General features: G+C 47.5%; 1 long non-coding RNA gene across 12 annotated transcripts in view; it reads right to left on the reverse strand.

The window, feature by feature from the left end:
• LOC309604815 overlaps positions 1-25,050 on the reverse strand; it is a 338,151-nt gene that overhangs the window by 183,142 nt on the left and 129,959 nt on the right. The window contains exon 1 of one of the 12 annotated variants that reach the window (XR_014231079.1): positions 6,773-7,201. The exons of the other annotated variants lie outside the window; for them this stretch is intronic. This is a non-coding gene — a long non-coding RNA (uncharacterized lncRNA). Of the gene's footprint in view, positions 1-6,772; positions 7,202-25,050 lie in introns of those variants that run through there. 12 annotated transcript variants of the gene reach the window in all.

The following is a 25,050-nucleotide window of genomic DNA, read 5'->3' on the forward strand; positions in this document are numbered from 1 at the left end:
TTATAAACTCCTTTGGAGTATACAAAAAGAAGAAAACTTACAATTATTCTTTATGTTGCCAAAACTTGGCCTCTGTTCACCAGTACCAAATAGAAATGCGGAGACAGGGACTTCCCTGATGGTGCAGTGGTTAAGAATCCGCCTGCCAATGCAGGGGACACGGGTTTGAGCCCTGGTCCGGGAAGATCCCACATGACGTGGAGCAACTAAGCCCATGTGCCACAACTACTGAGCCTGCGCTCTAGAGCCCGAGAGCCACAACTACTGAGTCCATGCACCATAACTACTGAAGTCCGTGCGCCTAGAACCCGTGCACCGCAACGAAGAGTAGCCCCCCGGCGCGCAGCAAAGAAGACCCAAGGCAGCCAAAAATAAAAATTAATTAATTAAAAAAAAAAACTGTGTTCTTTAAAAAAAAGAAATGCAGAGACAGAGTCTTGGGTAAAGTAGAAAAGAGTAGCTTTTACTGCTTTGCCAGGCAAAGGAGGCCACGGGGGCTAGGGCCCTCAAGACTGTGTGACGCACCGTGGAGGGGGCAGTGAGGAGTCTTATAGTGTTTAAGGAGCAGTGCGTGATCAGCTGGTGGACATTCTTCTGATTGGTTGGTGGTGAGGTAAGTGGGAGTCAGCATCATCAACCTTCTGGTTCCAACCTATCTGGGGTCTACGTGCTTGTGGGCAGCATACAGTTAACTTCTTCTACCTGGTGGGGTTCAGTATCTGCAAAACAGCTCAAGGGACATGGCTCAGAATATTATCTATAGTCCTTGAGGAAGAACTAAAGGTCCTTGACTTTGTTTAATGGCTAAAGTATTATTCCTTTGTCTTGCTTGACTGTTTTCCTTTCTTTCTACATTTTTTTACTTCTCTGATTAAATTTATTCTTTGACTAAAGTTTTTTTTTTACAGACAGAAGGCAGACAGAGGACATAGTGGGGGTCTATTCTGGGAAGGCCCCATAGGGTCCTGCTTGGTTACATTTATAAAAGTAGTATAACAGCAAAATCAAAACCTGACAAAGAGCACATAAAGAAACTATAGCCCACATAACTTGTGAATATCACAATAAAAGCTATATTAGAAAACAGAAGTCAGCAGCACATTAAAAAAATAATAAAGTAGAGTTTACTCCAGGAATTCAAAAATGACTGATTATCAAAAAATCATTTTGTAATTCAGTATATTAATAGATCAAAAGAAAAAAAAATCTCATAGATCATTCTCATAGAAGCTGAAAAGACATTTGAGAAGCTCGTACCCATGCTTGATTTTTGTAAACTGTCTTATAAAATAACAATGGATGGATACTTCCTTAATATGATAAAAGATATGCTTGGGCAATAACCACAAAAATGTTTAGTGTGGAAACACTGCAAGCATTCTCATAAAGGTCAAGAACAAGACAAAGACATACAACATTGCTACCACTACTTTACAGTGTTCCAGTGGTGTAAGAATTAGAAAGGAGAAGGTAAAATTAGCATCATTTTCAGTTGATGTGATTATTTGATTATTTGGAAAATTCAAAATAATCGACTAAAAATGTTACAAACAATAAGAAAGTTGATTAAGTTGGCTGGTTATAAAATTAACATACCAAAATATATGTACAAACAACAGAGAAGAGATAATGGAAGAAAAATCCATTCATAATAGCAATGGAAGACGATCAGATACAGAGAATTAAACCAAGGAATGCAGACAATCTAGGAGGAAAAAACCCTGAAAACAGTATGAAGCACCAGTAGAAGACTGGTATATGAAGATCAGTGTCAAAAAATATGAAAACTCCCCTTATGTTAATGTATAGATTCAATATAATGTTGCCCCCAAATACCAACAGAGTTGGAATTTGCTTTTTAAATTTTGTTTGTTTGTTTATGTTTGCTTGGGTGTTTGAAGGGGGAGGACTTAAAAGAGGATTCTGAAATAAATAATAACCTCTAGAATTAAATAAGCAAGAACTACTAGAAAACGTGTTTTTTGAAGAAGAGTAATGAGTGGTAGAAGCAGGACCAGCCTTACCAGATATTAAAACACATTGTGAAATGACAAAGCTGTAATAGTTAAAACACCATAGGACATGGTGTGAACAGATGGACAAATCAATGGAACCGAAGAGACCCAAAGACACCCTTTCAAAGGGTAGAGGATAGAATTTTAAAATAAATGTCATTTAGGCAACTGGGCAGCCATTTGAGAAAGAAAAAAAGTAAAATTGGATCACTGGATCCCCATCTCACACCTCACACCAAAAGCAACTCAAGAATAATCAAATATTTACACTTTTACAAAATAAAACTATAACGTTCTAGAAAAAGTGGGAGAATTTTACAAATACAATTTGAAGTAGGATAGACCTTTCTAAATAAGACCCAAAACTTTCAAAAAGTTGACTAATTTGACCACATAAAAATCAAATTTACCTAGTTTGAGGCTGGTGGGGTGGGAAACATTATAAACGAAGCCAAACAACAAATGACAAACTGGAAAAAACAATTTTTAAACCATATCACAAGCAGTTAATTTTCTGGAAGGAGAGAGAACATCTATAAATCAATGAGAAATTGGGCAAAGGAGATGCTTCTCAAACACAGAAGAGACAGTGGCCCTCACCTGTAATAAGAGAAATGTTAACATTATGACACCATTTTTCACCTAACAGCTGTTCAAAGACCAAAAGGTTCTAAATCCCTGTGTAGGAAAAAGTGTAGGGACACAGTTTTGTTTCTCTGTTTGTTTTGCTGGTAGAGGAATAATTCGATATCACCTCTATGGGGTTGTTACTTACTAGCTGGATGTTTGACCCTGGGCTAGTGTCTTACTCTGAGTCTCAGTAGCACACTCTCTTAGAATCATTTTCAGAATTAAAATGACCTGTACACGTAAACAATCCCAGTGCTCAGAGCAGCAATACTGCTCTCCTCACAGCTTTGTCAAGTACCACCTCTGCCCTTGTTGACTCCAAGAGAATGTTCGGTCCACAGCCAAGGCTGTTCAGAGCCTCCGTTCTCTGGGGAAGGGACTGTCCTCCTCCTAGAGCTGGAGGAGGGAACTGGTGTATCCTGGATGCCCAACCATGCCTGAAGAGGAGCAGAGGCCCAGCCCTCACAGGGGAGCCCAGGATTTGCCTCCTGAGTAATCGTCAGCCCAGTCTGGCAGCCATAAGCAATGGGCAGGCACACAAAACCAGGTGTGGTGCAGCCTTTGGACTGTACTTTGAGGTTGCTGATGTCCTCTCACTAGCCCAGATCCCCAACGGCTTGGCTCCAGTCCCACCCCCATCCCCATGAACCAAGGGCTGACTGAACCCTCTGGCCTCATCCCAGGCAGGAGAATGCATTGAAGCTCTGTTGGATGCCATGGCAACCACCTGCTGGAGGCCAGCCTCCCCATGCACCTCCTGACCAACCCCAGCACACACTCGGTTCTCGTTAGGGGGTAGGTGAGCTGGTATGTACTTGATTTTAAGAGCCTGCTGGGTCCAGAACGTGGCTACTTCAGACAAAGGAGGTCTGGATCTGGATCCAGCCATGGCTGGAACTCACTGCATCTCTATGAGCAGGTTGCCTCCCCTCCCTGAGCCCATAAAATGAAGGAGTAGGACTAATAACCTCTGTGGCACCTTCCAGCTATGACATTCTGGGGCTCTAGGATTCCCCCCAAGAGCCAGCCCTGGAGACCAGCAAGGCTGCTCTTTCTGGTAAGTTCCCCAGGGAAAGAAAAGGGAAGGGGGCCTTATAAACTAACCCTGCAGGCCTGGATAGCGGGATGGACCCCTTCCTCTGCAAGAATCTCCATCTGGGAGAAGAACTTCCTCCATTCTCGACAGGGTAGTCCATGGAAATTTTGGCTGAGGCACCATGACACAATAAATGCCAACATACCAGTAGAAATGGCAGAGTAGATGTTCAAAAACCAGTTAGAAGCCTCTTCAGTCCACAAAGAGGATGCAAACGGTGTAGCACATGGGCCTGGGGGGATGAGTTTGAGAAGCAGTTTTCTCGGGAAGAATTGCTATAAGTGTTCGCCCCCTTTACCCAGGCAGGAGCAGTGGAAAGAGGGACCCAACCAGAGGGACTTGCAAAGGAGCTTGATAAGGGTGCCCTGTGGCTTGAGGGGCCCAGGGGACTGGTGTTTAGCTCCTGCCAGGATATTAAGGAGCAAGAGAGCCAGGCCCATGAGTTGCTTTGATGGCAGAGGAGGTCTGCTTCTGGGGTGGGAAGGCCTGCGCCCCTAGGATCTGTCAGAGACAAACGGTGCTTCTGCATTTCCCTGGACCAGAAGTGGCTCCCGTGAGAGCTATTCTGGAGCCATTTTGTGTCCTACACAAGGGGCACCTGGGAGGGCAACAGAACTCCAATATCGAGTAGACACCCCCTAGATTAAAAACGGGGAGCTCTAGCGAGGGGATGAAAGCTGGAGGATGGCCCGTGTAAGGGCACTGCAGTCAGAGAGGAGCCTCTGAGGAATCCACAAGAGAATGAGTCTGCTTCAAACATCTGTTCGGCCCAGAGAGCACAGGGCCATTGTGCCAGTTAGGTTTCCTCAGGAAAGTGGAGCTGCTCTGAGTAAGACGAAAAAGGGACTTATTATAGGGATTAGACTCCACACAATTGTGTTAGCTGGTGAAGGGGTCTGCTATCTGATGTTGAGCCTGAGGTCACTATAGGTCATGAAGCAAGGGAGGGCAAGGGCAGACCTGTCTCTCTGCGCCTCCAACCTTGACCAGCTGCAGGAGGAGCTGGAGCCTCCGGTCACACAGCCACACGCACGCCTGGCCCAGGACTCAGAGAAGCTGAGCGGGAGACGCCGGGGGAGCTGCAACCTGACCCTAATGTGGCCACCAGTAGATCACTGACAATACGTGGGAGCTATGTGGCACCTGCGTCCCTGCACCAGCCTTCCCAGCACAACGGCTGCTGCTTTCCTTTTGTCTTCCAAATCTTGCCCAAATTTCTCTTGTGGTCAAGCCTAATCCAGAACCACTCAGGGAAGGAAATTCTGGGAAACTGAATTCTAGCTGAGCTACATTGATGTAGTACAAAATCACCGCAGCCACCTTCTGACAGCATCATTCAGGTAAGCTCTTCTCCCGTCCTCAGCCTCCCTCCCTGCACTCCAGCAGCTCAGGGCTCAGCAGCCGGCAGTGGGGACCAAACTGGAAAAGGAAAGGAGGCTGACCCATCTTTTGCTCCAGGGCAGGTGGCAGGACCCACCTCCCTCAGTAAGCAAATAGAAATCAGTTGTTAGTCATCGAATCAATCCACACCATAAAGCATCTGGCAATTAACCTACCTAAAAATTCAAAGTACTTTTACAAAGAAAAATTATAGGGACTTCCCTGGTGGTCCAGCGGTTAAGACTCCACGCTCCCAATGCAGGGGGCCTGGGTTCAATCCCTGGTCAGGGAACTAGATCCCACATGCCGTAACTAAAGATTCCTCATGCTGCAACTAAGACCTGACGCAACCAAATAAATAAATAAATATTTTTTAAAAAAAAGAACAAAGGAAAATTATAAATGAATAGGGGTAAAATAGAAGACCTAAATCAATGGAGAAAAATTTCCCCAAATCAATCTATAAACTCAATACAATCTTAAATAAAATTCCAGCAGGATTGTTAAACATTCGTTTTTAGATTATTATGAATGAAGCTCAGTATCTTTTCTGTATATTTAGTTATTTCGTTATTTTTCTTCCTCCTTAGGGAACTGCCTAATTCTATGATTGCCTTCTTTCTGAAGGTTGCCTCCCAGAAGTGACGTGTCACTTAGGTTCACATTTCATTGTCCGAATGTAGTCATATAGGCACATTGAACTCCAGGTGGACAGGGAAACACAATTCTACCATTTTCTTGAAAGAGAAGAGAACTTCACTATTTGTGAACAGTCCTAATGACTACAATAATCATTTTTAAAAAAGAAAACTGTAGCACTGGCACAGGAACTAACATACCAATGAAACAGAAGAGAGAACCCAGAAATATACATATACATATACATATATATGTGTTATATGTGAATTAGACTGGGCATATGATATGGTGAAATCATAAAGCACTGGGGACAAAGGTGGTTTGCTTAGTGAGTAGTGCTGGGAAAGTTGGCTTACCATATAAATGACAATGAAAACCCCAAGGTTACTGGGGTTTCTTGACTTGATGAACACTTTATTAAAGTTCCAAATTTTTATCAGATGATATCATTTATAGGTGGAATCCTTAAAAATGATACAAATGAACTTATTTAAAAAACAGAAACAGACTCATAGACATAGAAAACAAACTTATGGTTACCAAAGGAAAGGGTGGGGAAGGGATAAATTAGGAGTTTGGGATTAACAGATACACACTACTATATACAAAATATACTACTACTGTATAGCACAGGGAACTATATTCAATATCTTGTAATAACTTATAAAGGAAGAGAATCTGAAAAAGAATATATATATTATGTATATATATTAAAAAATATATATGTACATATATAACTGAATCACTTTGCTGTACACCTGAAACATTGTAAATCAACTATACTTCAATTAAAAATTTTTTTCAAAAAACAGTTACAGGGACTTCCCTGGTGGCGCAGTGGTTAAGAATCCGCCTGCCAACGCAGGAGACAAGGGTTCGATCCCTGTTCCGGGAAGATCCCACATGCCGCAAAGCAACCAAGCCCGTGCGCCACAACTACTGAGCCTGCGCTCTAGAGCCCGTGAGTCACAACTACTGAGCCTACGTGCCACAACAACTGAAGCTCACATACCTAGAGCCCGTGCTCCACAACAAAAGAAGTCACCGCAATGAGAGAAGCTCGCGCACCACAACGAAGAGTAGCCCCTGCTCGCCGCAACTACAGAAAGCCAGCACGCAGCAACGGAGACCCAACGCAGCCAAAAAAAAAAAGAAAGAAAGTTACAAATTTTTTCCTGTCATGTTTATAAGAAATGTCTCTAAATTTGTTGATTGACCTTAAATTCTGCTTATAGTGTCTGGGTATTTAGGAGTTTTATGTTTTTATGTACTAGAGTTAAGTCTGTCAGTTTGTGTGTGTATGACTTCTTCCATTAGTTTTAAGGTTAGAAACAGAAATCAGATATTTATTCTATTTTTCTATGATTTAATTTTTACAGTTAACTTCTTTTTTATTGAGGTATAATTGACATGTAACATTACATTAGTTTCAGGTGTACAACATAATGATTCGATATTTGTATATATTGCTAAATGGTCACCACAAGTTTAGTTAACATCCATCACCATACATAGTTATACAATTTTTTTCTTTTTTTTAACATCTTTATTGGAGTATAATTGCCTTACAGTGGTGTGTTAGTTTCTGCTGTATAACAAAGTGAGCCATACATATACATATATCCCCATATCCCCTCCCTCTTGCATCTCCCTCCCACCCTCCCTATCCCACCCCTCTAGGTGGACACAAAGCACCGATCTGATCTCCCTGTCCTATGCGGCTGCTTCCCACTAGCTATCTATTTTACATTTGGTAGTGTATATATGTCCATGCCACTCTCTCACTTTATCCCAGCTTACCCTTCCCCCTCCCCATGTCCTCAAGTCCATTCTCTATGTTTGCGTCTTTACTCCTGTCCTGTCCCTAGGTTCTTCAGAACCAGTTGTTTTTTTTCTGTTTTTTGGGTTTTTTTTAGATTCCATATATATGTGTTAGCATACGGTATTTGTTTTTCTCTTTCTGACTTACTTCACTCTGTATGACAGTCTCTAGGTCCATCCACCTCACTACAGATAACTCAATTTTGTTTCTTTTTATGGCTGAGTAATATTCCATTGTATATATGTGCCACATCTTCTTTATCCATTCATCTGTCAATGGACACTTGGGTTGCTTCCATGTCCTGGCTATTGTAAATAGAGCTGCAATGAACATTGTGGTACATGACTCTTTTTGAATTATGGTTTTCTCAGGGTATATACCCTGTAGTGGGATTGCTGGGTCATATGGTAGTTCTATTTTTAGTTTTTTAAGGAACCTCCATATTGTTCTCCATAGTGGCTGTGCCAATTTACATTCCCACCAACACTGCAAGAGGGTTCCCTTATACAATTTTTTTCTTGTTATGAGAACTTTTAAGATCTACTCTCAGCAAATTTCAAATACGCAATACAGGATTATGAACTATAGTCACCATGCTGTAATTCCGTCCCCAGGACATATTTATTTTATAACTGGAAGTTCGTACCTTTTGACCCTCTTTGCTCATTTTGCTCCCCCTACAGTTAACTTCTGTAGTTAACTTCTTAATCCATATGAAATTTATTCTTCTTTTATAATATATGTATCTGAATGTATGTCTGTATACATTCAGACATATATTTAGATGTATGTCTCTTCCCACCTCCAACAGCTATCTAATTTTTCCCAGCATCTTTTATTTGTAACAAAGTGGATCACTTTGTATTAGCTTAACAGCTGGCATCAGAATTCCTCTTAGGGAAAAACTGTCACTGTTTAGAAGATTCTCTTGATAAACGTGGAATAAAAGGTGAACCCCCCGAAGGCCCAAGTGACAGTGGCACCAAAATTTTAGATAAAGCCATTCTGAATGAGATTTAAAAGGAATGTAGTTATTCACATAAAAGAGAGGGCGAGAGAGAATGAAAAAAAGAAGGGAAGATGGTGACAAAATGAGCCAGAAAGATGACAAGAGGTTGGAATGAGTCAAGGTCAGTGGAGTATGTTGGAGATGGGGTACAAATACTTGTGCTTCAGAAGATGATGCTTGTTGTGAAAACTAAATCTCTTTGCATTTCAGCAGCATAAACCCCTCCCTCTTTTGTCATACTCTTGCTCAAAACTTCTTGTATTGGTGAATTTTTTCCAGCTGGAATTTCTTAGAAGATTGACAAACAAATTATAAAATGGAAGAACCAAAAGCCACAGAGAACTAAGTAAAATTTAAAAGAAGAACAGAAAGGAGGGACATGTTCTACCAGCTTTTGGAAACGGTACAGCCGTGGTCATTGTTTTTGTCAGGACAGGCTATATTTTGCTGCAGAAACAAAAACCTCCAAGTGCCATCATGTTGCATGTCCATCGAGGGTTGCCTGGAAGATCCAAGCTGACAGCACCTACCTGGCTGGAACATTGCAGTTTGTCATAGTAGGGGGAAGGGAACATGATGACTTACACACTGGCTCTGAAAGCTGCCTCACAAAAGTGACACATGTCACGCTCACATTTCATTGTCCAAATCTAGTCATACAGCCACATCAAACTCCAGGTGGACAAGGAAATGCAATCCTACCACTTTCCTGAAAGAGAAGAGAACTTCACTATTTGTGAACAGTCCTAATGACTACAGTAATCATTTTTTAAAAAGAAAACTGTAGCACTGGCACAGGAACTAACATACCAATGAAACAGAAGAGAGAACTCAGGGAAAAAAAGAAAAAAATATATATATATATGTTATGTGTTTCTGTGTGTATTAGAATGGGCATATGATATGGTGAAATCACAAACCACTGGGGAGAAAGATGGTTTGCTTAGTGGGTAGTGCTGGGAAGATGGGTTTACCATTTAAATGAAAAACAACTTTAAATCTCTCCTTCTACTATACAAAAACTTGCATTCCAGAGGATTAGGACCCTAAATGTGATCTGTAAAACTACAAAACTAATGGAGAAAATATAAAAAGAGTATCTTTGTGACCTTGGTGTGGGAAGATTTCTTTAATAAGACCCCAAAAGACTCAAACCATAAGGCAACAGAGAAATGATGCATTTGACTAGAATAAAATTAAAACTGTCTGTTCACTGACAGAACAGAAAGACAAGTTAACAGTGAGATGACCAGCCAGGAGACAATATTGCAACAACTAAAATAGAGAATATGTGTATATCTAGTATATATCTTATATAGTTGAATTCCTTCAAATCATCAAGGAAAAAAGCAGAAACAACTGAAAAAGGGCAAAAAAAGATGACTAGGCAATTCACATAAGGTGAAATCTGCAAAGTCCTTCCCTATAACAGGTACATGAAGAGATGTACATCTGCACAGTAATCAGAGAAATGCAAAAACCAGTGAAGTCCCCTGTAAACCCGTCAGCCTGGCAACAATTAGAAAGCCAGATAACACCAAGTGTCGGAAAAGACGTGGGGAAACAGGAGCCCACAGGCACTGCTGGTGGGAGAGTGCGGTGATGGAGCTGATCTCGGGAGTCATCTGGCAGTTCTAAGTGAAACTGAACATGGCCAGCAAGCTCTCCCCTGGGTAGGTACCGAGACACCCGTAAGAGGACATGCTTGAAATCGTTCATCACAGCAAGGAACTGAGGCCGCCTGGGTGTCCATCACTAGGGAATCAAAAACAACATTTATTGGGTGCAATAGTGTGAACAACTATGCACCATTCAGAAGTAGCGAAACAGATGTATGTACGGCAGCATGAACTAATACGAAAAACAGAGGAAAACGAAACAGACCAAAATGTATATGTGTGTGTGTGTGTGTTGAGATCTGTATACACGTGTGTGTATACACATATATATGTATATATGTATATGTATATATGATATCTATTGGAGATACGGAGGTAAAGATGGGGTGAGATGGAAAGAAATTATGAAACAAAACAAAATAGGGGCCTTCCACAGATGAATGATGACAATTACCTCATACTGCATGGTATGATTAACTCAATTCCATGCATCTGCCACCTGATAAATATTAACAGAAGGAAAAAGAAACCAACCACTCGGAATCACTGGGCTCCCCGAGAGTGGCACTTCCACTACTGTCCCATTGGTTACAACAGCTTCTCACACCTTAACCTGCAGGCTCCTGGGTTTGGCCCCCAGAGACTGGGATTCAGTAGGTCTGATGTGGTGTTACCAAACCAGGTTCGTTTGCCTGAGGTGCAGCAAGCCAGATGCTGCAAACCCAGAGGTTGGCAGCAGAGAAAGGTTTATTCACAAGGCAGCCAGGTGAGGAGACGGGAGAACGAAGCTCAGATCTGCTTCCCCAAAGGCGAGGGGCTTGAGATATTTATGGGACAAAGAAGCAGGGTGGTCTTAGGTGTGAGAAGGGGGATTGGGGGTGGGGGAAAGGTGAGGTAATCGGGGTTCTGCACAGGTGTATGAGTTACATGCTCCTTCATGGGGTGCATGTTCAAAAATGGAGGCACTTATACCTGCGGATGGAATTTTCAGCCCTCTGATGTCAAAAGGTCATTCATCAAACACCTGCGCAGGCCCAGTTTTAGGGGTGGTGGTCCCAACACTGGCTTGAATTGGACAGAAGCCGACTCCAAGTTCTTGGAAAACAACTTAAGCCCCCCAGTTACTATAGTGACCAATAACATCAGAGGCGTTATCTATATGGGTGGTCAAGGAGTCAAAAAATAACCAAGATGAGCCTGGGCAGTGAAGGCAGTTTACAAGTGGAGGGGGTTTTAACAATCTGTTCCCTTACCTGCTGTTCTGTAGGACAAGCTCAAGAATTTCTGTTTGTCCCCAGTTTCTGTTAACCCTATGGGGCATGGTTTCAGGATGGGTTTTTTAACCCCATGGGGCACGGTTTCAGTGGGGCCTGAGAATTTGCGTTCCTCGCCAGGTGGTACTGATACTGCTAAGGAACAACCTTGAACAGCAAGTCAAGATAACCATAGGCCTCTGCAGCATCTGCACTTCTCTCCAGCTCCTTCCACTCACCCAGGTGGCTTCCCTACTAGATTCTAAACTCCACAAGGGCAGGGGCATGCCTCCCTGTGCCCCCTTCCCCCAACTTCCCAATGCCAGGCACATGGCAGACACTCAATAAATGTTTGATGGTGCCAGGCTGGACATTTAAAGTTTTTGAGCAAGAAAGTGACTGATGAGAACTAGGGAGTCAGAATAGGAATCTCACCAGCAACCGGGGAAGAGTGGCTCAGAGTGGGAGTAAATTAAGTTTAAGGGGAGGAGGGTCTAGACTAGGGAGGCTGGAATGGAAAGGAAGGCTGCCATCTGCCTGCATATCCTCAACAGCCTACTCATCTGAGTTACTCTCGTCTCTCCCTCTCCCTCTGCCACCCTCACCTCCTTCTCCAGCTAAATTCAGAAAGAGCACAGGTGGGGCGAGATCACCTACCATCCCATGTACTAATCCGAAATCGCTGGGAGACGGGCATCTGGAATTCAGACTCCTTCCTACAAGTCCAGAGTGGATTAACCACGTAGGGATGAACAGCAAGCTGGCTGGATGTAAGGCCACGTGCTACCTCACATCCATAGGGTCAGGGCAGGACCATATCTGGGGATGCAGGAGCATCAGGTTACATTTGTCTCAGTGGCTCTTTCTGCCCCCGCATCGCTTTTCCCCTTCTTTCGGTGCCCTGCCCTTGGTGCTGCTGCCTGGAGAAGAGCATTGAAGCGGGGCCTGCTCTAGGGCCAAGTCACCACGCCTACTCTGCTCTCCGTCCCCATACCTGTGGCATGAAACATGAAACCCCCTAAGACACATCTAAATGCTGTGATTTATTCTGTTCCCCTTCTCTGGTGTTTTTCCCTTTAAGGGGACGCCAGCAAATAAGTTATTCCAATGGTGCAGCAGTACATGTGGAGGGAAGAGACTAAGGACCACAGTCTTCCCTACCTGACTTGGTCATCGGGCCTTGGGAGGCCAATCTACCCAATTCAGTGTGACCCTCTCCCACCTGCATGAATCACTGCGGGCTGGACACAGAGGAGATGCCACATCTAGCCTCTGCTCAAATTTTCCAGTTGTCATCCAGGATTCGGGCGATGGGAACCCTTATTATGCCTGAGGCCCTGGGGAAGGAGTGCCCGGACCTGGTGTGGCAGGGGGTCTGTCGTCCATCAGCCAGTCCATCCCTGGGGCTGCAGGCTCCCACAGCCCCCAGACTGAGAGATGGCTGAGCACCCCACTCTGGGGAGCCCCATTCCCAACACCAGGCTGACCTCTCCTGGCCAGACCCCGCAAAGCAATTTGAAAGAGAGGGTGAGGAGTCATCGTGGGCTCATTGTTTTCTCACCGCCTACCCGCCAAAGAGAGGGGAGAAAGGGGACAAAGAGGAAAGCAAAAGGAATACGTTGACCCTCCCACCCTCCAGCCTCCTGCTTCTCCCCCCAGACTCCAGCTGTCGGCCTAAAATCACAAAGCCATTTCTCTCAAAACCCAGAGGGAAAAAAAAAAAGAGAGGAAAGCAAAGGAAAGGGAAGAGGCAGCAGCGAATTTCAGAAGGAGGGCTAATTTGTGCAGCGCCGGACAGCTTCATTTGCATAATGAAGTGTGCAGAGGATGTTTGGCTCATGTATTTTTTAGAAGGTTTAACTTTAATTTTATTTAGCCTAAGAAGGGCATGTCACTCAAACTCCGCTGGTCATTTATAAAAATATTTCAATTGTGTTTCCAAGGAGCTGTCTTTCTGGCCTAAGTGGCTGGTGCCGGAGGTTGCGAATGCTAATGCAGAGGTCGGGAGATCGATGGGGAGAGCGAGCGAGGGAGAGAAAAACGGGAGGGGCAGCGACACCAAGAAAGAGACACTGAAGACGCAGAGTAGAAAGGACGAGCAGGAAAACAAAGGGAGAAAGAGACAGAATGTGGAGTGGGACAAGGCCCCCTGAACTCAAAAGAAGCAGGTCAGGTAACCATCCACAACGGGAATGGGGATGGACTTTCCCAGTGGACCACACCTCACTCGTGCAGGTGGGCCCAGCTCTCCCAGCACGTGGCGTTTGGATTTTGTTTTGAGGATCGCTACTCTAATCTCCAACAAATACCGTTTCCAAGAAACGTACTCTAAGACCAAGCTGTCTTCCTTCCACCCCTGGGTCCCGCACTGGAAGCCTTTTCTCCATCTGTAATTCTGAAGGAGCTTGACTGTGGGCTGTTTGCCTTGGAGATGGGCAAGGGAGGACCGGGCTGAACACGGCTGTGTACACTTCTTTCCTCCTGCCATTACAGCAACAATTACCCATCACCTTCCATCCCGAGTTTCCACCACAAACACCCCAGCCTCCTAAATGAAAAACTCTTCGATTTTCAAACCACATGTTGCAGTGTCAGCACACAGAGTAGATAAGGAGTGAGAGGAAGGAGAGACTCTACCTGCAGAATCCCTCTCCTCCCCCCACTGGCCTGAAAGCGCTTCAGGGAAACCCCAGAATCTCAGACCCAAGCCAAGTGTCTGATTCACTGATGTAGAAACTGGGCTCTAGAGGAGGGAAAAACTCTACCCCAGAGGCATCCAGGGCTCCCAGGTGAGAGCTCTCCTGGCCACGCTTCACCGTCTCCCTCCTTCCCTTGCTAATCCACCCCTGGGTTCCCTCTGCTTCCTCTCTTGGTCTCAAAGGCCGGAGAAGAGATTTCCAGTAACTTGCTCCAGAAAATTCCACCTCAGCAAAATGATTTAGATCTCCTTGTGCAGTTTTCTCTGGCGGTTGTCTAAGTTGAATGTTTAGCGCTCAACTTGATCTGTGGACGCAGCCTGGGGACCAGGCATTCTGCGTCTGGAGACACCTCCAAAGGTCCCAGTCTTAGAGTTCACACTACCTGACACAGAATGTGAAGCAGAGGGGCTAGACACCCCCCAGAAAGTGCCCCAATGCCTCCCGCAAAAAACATAAAAATTACACACTTGGCCAAGATAGCCTAGGGCTGGCAGCTCAATTCTCAGAGTTCACGGACTTAGCACGGCACGGGGTACAGGGTGGGGAAAATAGCTCATATGTGACATGTGACAGGCAGCCGGAGGGGGGCAGGGGACTTGGAGTTGGGTTGCCTGGATTCAAATTTGCTTGAATTAATGACTTGAGCAGGTCACTTAACCTCTCTGATCCTCCAGTTCTTCATCTTACACAGGAGGAAGACTATCTACTTGTCAGGTCGTCACGAGGTTTGACATCCTGCATCCTAGTTCGCATGGCCCTGGTGGTGGGAGGGGCCGAGGGGCTGTCTGCCAGGCACCCCAACGGAGAGGCTACGCGTGCAAAGCCACCAACCACGGGCAGCTTACAGGACAGGAGCAGAGGGACGACAGCAGAATCAGCCCCTCCCCCTGGAGGACGCCTCACGAGTTAACTACTACCGATGTCCCGTTGTTTTCTCGGCCCTTGTTTCCAACAAAAGAGCTTTGACAAAGACTAGATAATCAGAGACTGCCAGAAACAGAGGGGTAGACACAATCAAAAGCAATGCTCCGTCATTCTCTCATTTCCAAGACAAGCAGTCTACAGCCCAGAGAGGGGACAGAGCTGGTCATGCAGAGCCCAGACCTGAACCCACTTCTCCAGGTCCTGGAATCCTCATCCTTTCCGATGACAAGACTAATAGCTTCTGGTGGGTGAAACTTCCCATGCCCTCAATACACACACACACACACACACACACACACACACACACACACACACACACACACACACACACACGTCAGGAAAGGGCGTGGGCTTCCAGCGCACCAGTTTCTGATGTGCAAGGGCAGGGGCAGCTGAGACCAGACTGGGGTGGGAGAAGAGCCGGGGGAGGGGGCCGGCACCGGCCACCTCGGCCCCTCAGGAGGCACGGGCACATGGCCAGCCAGACCTGGCAGCCCGAGCACACTAATCCTGCTGTCAGCCAGGCCGGGCGACGGATTAGGAAATGTCACGTTTCAAAGGAAATTATTTCCATTTTCTTCCCAGGAAAGTAAAAGGCAGAAAGAAACGCAAACTCCCAGGGTCATGTAGTGGGAGACAGGCCAGCATATGGGCCTTAGACATGCACGGCCCATCCCTTCGCCCTCCCCCAGCCCCTCCACAGATGCCCAGAAGTGACAGCCTCACTGAGTTTATCTCAGCCAAGGACAAATGGATTTCACAGTTTATCAAGGGAGGAAGGGGAGTGTCACAGATGCATCAACCATGACCCACCTTTGGTCCCTGCTTTTCTGGCCTGGTCTCAGCCACAGCTCCACGCTGGAGCCCCCTCACTCAGCCGGCTCCCTGGGCCCTGCCTCCTGGGATCAGCAATTCTGAGACAGACGTCGCCCTTGACCTTCCATGCAGGTGCCAGAACCTCTGCCCCTGTGCGGCCCTGAGACCCTGCCTCTTGTCTGGGGCTCCCCACTCTGCAGGCAAGACGGAAAACTCCAGACACAGAGAATGAAATCATACATTCTCCCTCTCTAGATTTCTCTATTATTTTTCTGCTTCTCTACTTCCCCAGTCTCAGCTGAGACAATAATAAACACTTCTCATTCTCACTGCCACTGAAAATTATGGAGGTCTTAATTACAAAAGTAATGTCACAATACTAGCAATTAATTAATTCTAATCTGGCCTGGAAATGAGGAGGTCGGGCATACTACAATCGCCTCACAGCCTAGGGAGCTGAGGACCACCCTGACGGGTATTGTGATTGAAATATATTTATATGGAGTTATTAGATACTATCTGCAATCAATCCATTACCATAAACTTAAGCTTCCACGTTCTTTCATATTAAATGAATTTTCATGTCACACTTCCCAGTAAGTACTGCCTCAAGTCAACCCTTATTTATCTAATAATGCCATGCAAACATTTTATTACATTTCAATGAAACGTGTCGAAAACTATTACCTTGTGCTGCCTTTGGGGTGGGGAAGGAGCAGTGCTGAGTGGGAGGTGGGGAGACTTATCTCTGTGTCTGCTCAGTGAAAAGCAGCCCCCTCCCACCCATTCCTCTGCCCGCACTCCAGCACTCCACTTCAGGGTGGTAGATCTGCAAAGAAAGTGTTTCCCAGCCCCAGACAAACTGAGGACCTGCAGGGCAAATGCAAGCCCTTCAAGAAGAAAAGCAGAAACCCCTCCTCAATTCTAAGAGCCCTCTGCCCCACCCCTCTGGCCGTGGACCAAGATCAAGGCTAACTTCATGGACGGATGACCTGTGCAGTCACACAGAGCCCCACCCTCAGAGGGCCTCGCGCTTTGCTTAGTGGTCTGCCATCCCTGTTCTGCAATCCTTAATCATTTTTGAACATAGGGCCTCTCATTTTCATTTTTCACGGAAGGATCCCACAGATGATATCGCTGGTCCTGTCCAGGATACATTTCAATTCCACTTCTCGACATGCTGCACCCTCTGGGGTGCTTCCCTGCAATCTAGCAGCCAAATCTTTGTGGTCAGAAGAGGCCCTTCTGGTCTTGCCTTTCCACCCTTCCTGACACAAACCCTCTCCTGGAGAGCTCTCCATGGTGCTGATGAGGACCCAGAGGTTTGTGCCTAAGGCCATGCGTCCAGCAAGTAGAGAATGCTGACTGGATCCCAAATCCTGGACCCCAGAGTTGGGATGACTCCCTGACATTGCATGGCTGGTGACACAGTCACGAGGCCATCCTGGGTGCGGGGACAGTTGGACCAGGTGACAGCCCTAACAGCATCTAGCTCCAGCCCTGCTCGGTGTCTCCTAGGATCCAGCACCTGCCCCGCATCCATCTGTGGCTACTCCATTGTGGCTGAGTTAGAGGTGAGTCTGTCCCCACTGTCCCCCTGTCCCTTGTCCCTGCTGTTCAGGTCTAACTAGTCTTGGAAGGGCCAGCCTCTTGGTGACCAAAGCTCCCAAATGGCCATTGGGTTCTCGTAGCTTTATGGTCCATTCAGCCCAGAAACACATTTCCAGGGACTGGTGGACATCTACAAAGCAATCTTACACACACATCCCCTTCCATTCTCTGGTCTTCAGTTTTACGATCTGCAAAATGGAGAATAACATCTGCCATGAAAACCTGTCAGCGCTTTTGCAGAAAATAGGTGAAATAGTGAAGGTTTTCAAGCACCATGTGGAGAGTTATTATGTTTGATTTCTAGTTCTCGGGCCAGTGTGTCTAGGGTAAAATAGATCCTCAGTGATCTGCTTTCTACGCTCTTTCCCAGGCTTGTGGTGCCCTGTGTGAGCCTCCTTACACGTCACCCCTACCCCACCCCCTAAATAATCCCCCTTCTTCCTCGATACTTTACCAAACTTCAATCCCTTTCGTTAGAAAGGCAAGGAGGGCTCTTGCAAACCCATCCACAGTAAAGTGGAATTGACCGAGAATGAGAAGGAATAAACAGTCCCACTGAAGGAGCTGCTTCTCCACTCTGACCCCCGCCTGGTGAACACTAGATCCGTCACATTTGCAGGACTGAGCCGGCAGAGCTGGACCCGGCTCCCCAGGCCAGCAGGAGGTGAGAGGCTGGCCGGCCGCAGAGTTCTCAGAGATTTTGCTTCCCTCTTTCCAGACCCATTCCTGTTCAGGTTTCCTGCCTGCCTTCTCCTCTCACTCCCAGCCTACACATTCAGTCTCTGCAAAGCCATTTTACAGATGAGGAAACTGAGGCCGTCACTGCAGACTTGAGACTCTGATTAGGATCTGTCTGACTCAACCTCCTGTCCTGCCTCTCACCCAGGCATTTGCATTGTAAAAGCTCCTGCTCACAAAATAAAACCTTGACTCTGGGAATCCTCAAAGGCCTTCATTCATTCATTCATTCATTCATTCATCTAACCAATATTAACTCTGCACGGATGGTGTTCCAGGCACAGTTCTGGCCACAAAACAACACGACACAAGCCTGTGCTTCCAAGAGCTGACGTTCCAGCCTTTGAGCTCCACCCTCCAGGTGATCCGGAAGCTGCCCTGGGCCCAGTTCTGACCCCAGAGAAGCCATCCCTCGGCACCTAAGCCCTCAAATCGGGAACCACCCGATTTGCCCACCTCCCGATTAGGCCCCCTGCTCTCTTGGGCTTGGCCTGGCCCCTAAGTGGCTGACCTGAGATTTGAAGAGAGTCAGAGCGCTGCTCACGGGAGAGCAACTCCAGGTACTAGGATAGAGGAGAGGTTTCACGATGGAGAATCTTCCCAGAAGGCCCTAAATCGTGCCCCGTAGGAAAGCACTCACGGTTTAGGTTAGCTTGTACCCAAGCCTCCTCTGTGTGTGTGTGTGTGTGTGTGAGAGACAGACAGACACCCATCACCCAGTCCTAAGCTCCCTGAAGGCAGAGGCGCCAGCCTCTGTTACTCAGCCACGCCCACCCAGCCACATCCAGGGGTTCAAGGGCCCTCAGTCCGGCAGGGGGACTGACCACCGCACAATACGCCTGCCTGCCCGACAGGGCGCAGACCAACCCCGCCCCCGCAGAAGAATAGGGCTCCTCCTCCCCACATTCCGTCCCCTCCCCCCTCCTCCCTCCGTCCTCTAATCATTATGGTGACAGATTGACAGAAGTGCCCCCACCAGATAAAATTGCCTCTGGGCACAAGTACAAAACATAAAACATTTAGGGAAAATCATCCAAGAACAGTTGGCACCACGGGTAAACTGCTTTAAACACTCAACTATAAGCAACCAGTTTAAAACTCTGGCTCCGCTGAGTCCTGGCATCAGCCCAGCAGGGTCCCCCATGCTCAGGCCCCCTGTGGCCCTCCTGATCACAGCCACCCTCTCCTGGCCTCCCCTCCCTTCCCTTCCTCCTGAAACTGGGCAGTAGCCCTTCTTCCCCTACAGGCACACCCCAGGAAGTCCCAACGCTGGAGGGCACCAAGGGGGGATGTTCCCTTTTTTGGAATCCTCTCTCTCCAAACTCCCAGCACACACATCCGGCTACAGGGCTGAGGATTGAACAGGTCTGCCCAGGACTCCTCTTTTACCAGTGCACTAATTCCACGCAGGCCATCACAAAGCCTGGCCTCTCTGATCTTTCTTCCCATTTGCATAGCATCTATGATCCACAGAGTAGCTCCACATCTTTTATCCCACTGGCCCTCACAACAGTGTGGTGGGTTTGTAGCTCCCTTCATGAGATGCAGAAAAGGTCCAGAAGCAACTGCCCAGGCCATAGAGTTGGCAGATGCCAGAGCTGAGACACGAGGCCAAGTCTCTCTTCTTCAAAGCCTTCCCACCACATAGAGCTGCCTCTCACTTCACACTCGGCGGCCTCTTTACACTCAGAGGTGTTCTCCTGGGGACCCTGGGCCCTGGATCAAGGGAGGACAGGTGCGGCTCCAGGAAGAAACAGCACTGAGAGCCTTGCGGGCTCAGAGGGCTGGGGCCTCCCACCGGCACCTGGCTCTCCTCCGTCCCAGTCACCTCAGGCCGTGGCCTCCTCCCGGGGGACGCAGGCTGGGGTCCGCTCCCAGGCAGGAGCTGAGTCCAAGCTGCCCGTCTCCCTGCTGGGGTGCTCCCAGGAGCTTTGGAGCAGCTGGTGCTTTTGTCCCACTGAGACCCATCCCCAGACCCTGGGGAGCAGCTGCTTTCCTGCCTGCGTCTCACCAAGCTGGGCTGTCTAAAGTCGCCCCTCACCCAAGTCCCTAACAGATGCTCAAGAGACCTCTACACTTGCAAAATACCTAGCACTTTGCACAACGCTCATCTAATTCTGACCCCCATAGTATGAGATTGGCATTAATGTCCCCATTTAACAGTGAGAAAACCAAGGGCTTGGGCAGGTTGGAGGAATTGTCATGAGTTATCGGTAGCTAAGAAATGGCTGAAACATAACTTGAATCCAGATTCTCTGACCCGGAGTTCACTCCTGCTTCCACCATCACCAGTGCTGCCAAACAAGCACCAGGCAGCTGTCTCCTGGTGGAGATGGCCTCACTGCGTGCCAGAGCCTAGAGCCCTTCCTTGTCCCTAGAGGTCCTTGTCTACTGTGGTCCCACTGGGCTCTGGGTCATTTAAGGCATCACCTCTCTCCTTGCCCTACGCACTTTCACTTAACATACGTATATTGAACACCTACTATGTACCAGGCACTATGTGACGTGCCGGGAATACAAATGATGAGCAACATACAACCCCTTCCTACCAGGAGTTTCGTGGAGGGGGTGGGGAACAGTGAGTAAAGCAGCTGTGAAATCACATTGTGCTGCTTTCCATGACAAAGCAAGCATAGGGCGCTTTGGAGTGCTTAGGTAGGAATACCAGGGCTGGTCTTGGAAGATGAAAGTCTTCTTGAGAAAGGGGCTGTTACCTGAACCAGGTAAGAGGTTTGTCAGGCAAAGAGGAGGAGGCGGGACACTCCAGGCAGAGGGGAAAGCGTGGCATGCTTGGGACAGCAAGTATTTCACCCTGATGTAGCACAGAAATCCAGGAAAAGAGAACATTTCCAGGAGTGGTCAACTAGATCTAATGATCTGGAGAAGACAAGCAAGACAAGAGCAAAGCCTGCCATTGCATTTAGTAAAAGGCAGGTCACAGGTCACCTCAGCAGAGTGGTGGGGTGAAAGCCCAGTGATTCTAATGGAGTGAATGAAATGAAAATAGGAAATTATGACAATGTTTCAAGAAGTCTGGCTGTAAAGAGGAAAAGACAGCTGGGGCAATAACCAGGGAGGTGTGTGAAGTCAAAGAGGGGGTATGTTTGCTTATGTAATGGGAGACATTTATGTCTAAATGATGCATGGATGGATCCTGAAAGGGAGTGGGTGTTTGCAGTTTTAGCAGAGAAAAGAGTTCATTGATGGGTGAGATAAAGTCCCTGAACAGGGCTTCCCTGGTGGCGCAGTGGTTGAGAATCTGCCTGCCAATGCAGGGGACACGGGTTCGAGCCCTGGTCTGGGAAGATCCCACATGCCGCAGAGCAACTGGGCCCGTGAGCCACAACTACTGAGCCTGCGCATTTGGAGCCTGTGCTCCGCAACAAGAGAGGCCGCGATAGTGAGAGGCCCGCACACCGCGATGAAGAGTGGCCCCCGCTTGCCGCAACTAGAGAAAGCCCTCGCACAGAAACGAAGACCCAACATAGCAATCAATCAATCAGTCAATCAATCTTTAAAAAAAAAAAAGTCCCTGAACAGGAGACAGGACACTTGGTGTCACTGTCCACCAGGACAGGAAAGATCCAGGAAAAGGCCAGATACACATGCAGGGAAACTGGTGTGGGGGAGGGGAAGTGTGTTGCCAGCATTCTGGTCTCAGTGGTGCCCGAAGTGGGAAGAGAGGAGGAAGAGGATGGAGTGTTGAGGAAGTTCAAGGAGAACAAAGTTTGAGGTAGCCTCTTCAAGAAATGGAAAGAGGGCTACATAGGGAATCAGAGAAGGATTGTTGAATTTAGGTGGTGCCAATCTGCTCAGCACCATGTGTGTGCTTGTGTGTGTCCAGCAGCTCTCATCACCCCAGACTGAGAAGTGGAGAAAGCAGACCATTGGATTGATCCAGGGTTTAGAGTTTTTCCAGGTCATGAGCCAGAAACAATGGAGCAAAGGATCTGAGGATATTGCATAAGGGTGGCTGAGATGGTTCATTTTAACGCCATGGGGTGCCCAGATATTTGGTAAACATTATTCTGGGTGTGTCTATGAAGATTTTTTGGATGAGATTAACATTTGAATACAGACTAATAAAGCAGATTGCCCTCCCCAATGTGAGTGGGCCTCATGCAATCAGTTGAAGACCTGATCTCCCATGAGTAGAGGAAAAGTCCTCCTGCCTGATGGCCTTCAAGCTGGGACAACAGTTCTTTCCTGCTTTCAGACATGTGCCGAAACATCGCCTCTTCCTTGGTCTTGATCCTGCTGGCTTTTAGGCTGGAACTACACCATCACCTCCCCTGGATCTGCAGCTTGCCCGCTGCAGATCTGAGGACTTCTCAACCTCCATAATCGCATGAAACAATTCCCTATAATAAACCTCAGACAGAGGTAGAGTTAGAAGTAGAGATATAGATATATCTCCTATTGGTTCTGTTTCTCTGGAGAACCCTGATTAATACAGTGGTTAAAAGATGGGCCAGAGGATTTAAGCTGGATGGGAAAGGAAATGAAGGCGGGGAAGGTAAAGAAATCAAGGGACACTCCATGAGAGTGAAAAACACACATAGACGAAAAAAGAAACTGAGCAAGAGAATTCGGCTGATGAGAAGTTGTGGTCCAAGCATAGATGTACGATTTCCGAAGGGGCACAGTTCTGGACAATAAGATCCACATGTCGTTATGGGAGTGGTTGCTGAAAGTACAGCAAAGATAAAGACCAAAATATACATGAAGAGATGTGAGAGCAGCGAGGCCAGGACTTTGGATGAGTCTCCAATGTGGATAAAGTTCCCAGGACCTTGGGAGGCCTTGGCATGAGGACGATGACAGAGGCAGATGCCACGTGTTCAGTGAACGAGGGAGAGTTACTTTTATTGTGATAAGCCGTTGGGTTTGGGGGGTTTATTGCTACTGCAGTATGACCGTTCCTATGTGGTGACCAAGGGTGGCATGAACAAGAGCTATGGTGGGATTTAGCCAGCCACAAGGTTTCCATGAGAATTCATCACAATATTTCCCTGGCAGATTGGACTGGCAGAGGAGACAGATGTGGGAAGATGGTTGCGGGAAGAAAGAGGAAGTGGGAAGGTAGGAAGAATCAGACTTTTCCAGAAGGACTCAGCCACAGCCTAGATGGATCAGGGCTCCACCCTCGCCTACCTCATTTGTAAACAAGATTCTCCCGGGCTCCTGGGATGTGTCACAAATGTGCTGGGCGACAGTCTTTACATCTCTGATGTCTCCTTCACCCTGATATGGTGTATCTGCTCCTTTATTCATTCCATAAATATGCATCGACCACCCAATATAATCCAGCACTTTGCTGGGTGCTGGAATTAGAGAGATGAGTAAGACATGCTCCGTGTCCAGAGACCTACATCTCTCTCCGGAGGGAAAGTGTATATGGAAAGCATTGTGGTAAAATGCAGGGCCCTTGGAAATCCTTCCAGGAGTCGTCCGCAGCCAGGGGAAGCACAGCGGGCAGGGCCCATCCCAGGAAAGATCCCTCTTCTCTGGTCCCTGCTGGGCAAGTGAGAAAAGACAGGACTTCCCCACCCAGCTCCAGGGCTGCATGGACACATGGCTTCCCCCAGAGATGGTCAGTGTGGGAAGGCTTTGAGCCTGAACAGCTTCGACCTTCCTGTCTCCCCCAAAGCCCAGAGGAATAACTCTGTGCCCAGAAGGAAGCTGGGGACCATGGAGAGGAGGAGTGGGGTGATGGAGGTTTGCAAGTGATGACCTTTTCACCTTTGGGGCTCTGGCCTGTCTGGTGTTGTTACTGTCACCCTCAGAAGTCCCCGACCTGCCCCCATGCCTTCTCTCTCCCAGCCCTCCTCCTCCCTCCCTGGGCCCCCTGCAAACCCCCTTTTCCTGCTCTCCCACGGCAACCCTATCTCGGGTCATCCTCCCTCGCATCGTCGTCTCTATCTTCCCCACTTCCGCCCTCTCTCACTCTCTATTCCCTGGCTTCCCCACCTCACTCCATCTGCCCCTCCCCTTCTCTCTCCTCCCTCAGTCTCTCACTCAGGCTCTGCTCTCCCTTTCTGTCCCCCCTCTCTTTCCTCTTTCTCTCCTTTCAAATCTAATCAACAAGTATGTATTGAGTCTGAGCCCTCCCTCCTCTCTCTCCTGTTCCCTGACTCTGTCTTCCCTTTACCTCTACTCCCAGCCGGCTCTGCTGCCCTGTGGTCAGCGCCACGCACCCCGGAGCCAGGCCGCATGAGGCTGTCAGGGGCTGGACCCGGGGGATGAGAGACTAAGCGTGTCCCTCACACATAAGCAGAAAACCAAGCCAGAGTCCCGTCTCTCCCTAGGGCCCTCCTTCCTGAAGGCAGCCCGGGGAGCATACATTATTTAGAGAAATTATTTAGCATTCTGCTTCTGTCATTCTTCGCCATGGCGCCAGGCCCTGGTATGTGATAAAAATATCAACGTTAAATCGACTCTGACAACTGCTGGTTACTGGCAGTGTCACTAGAGCCTAGAGCCGGGGGCAGAGTTGACAGCTCCTGCAGGACCTGGAGTGCCAGCGGCGCCAGCAGCCTCTCTTGGAAACATCTCCAGCCCCCCAGCCTGGGACAAGCTTTGAGACGGGCAGCCCCTGGGGACAGGCTGCTGCCCGCATACCACGCCAGAGCCACCCCAGCCCCTAGTCATCCCACTTTGCTCAAACTCCTCACCCTCGAAAGCGTCTATTTCACCATCAGTAGAAAAATTCTGATAAAAATAAATAAATAAATAAACAAGTGAGTCAAGCCACTAGGCAGCAGTAGGTCACATGGTGTCTTTTTAAAGTTACACATCA

The sequence above is a fragment of the Balaenoptera borealis genome (assembly GCF_965194805.1).
Source record: "Balaenoptera borealis genome assembly, chromosome: 11".
Lineage (NCBI taxonomy): Eukaryota > Metazoa > Chordata > Mammalia > Artiodactyla > Balaenopteridae > Balaenoptera > Balaenoptera borealis.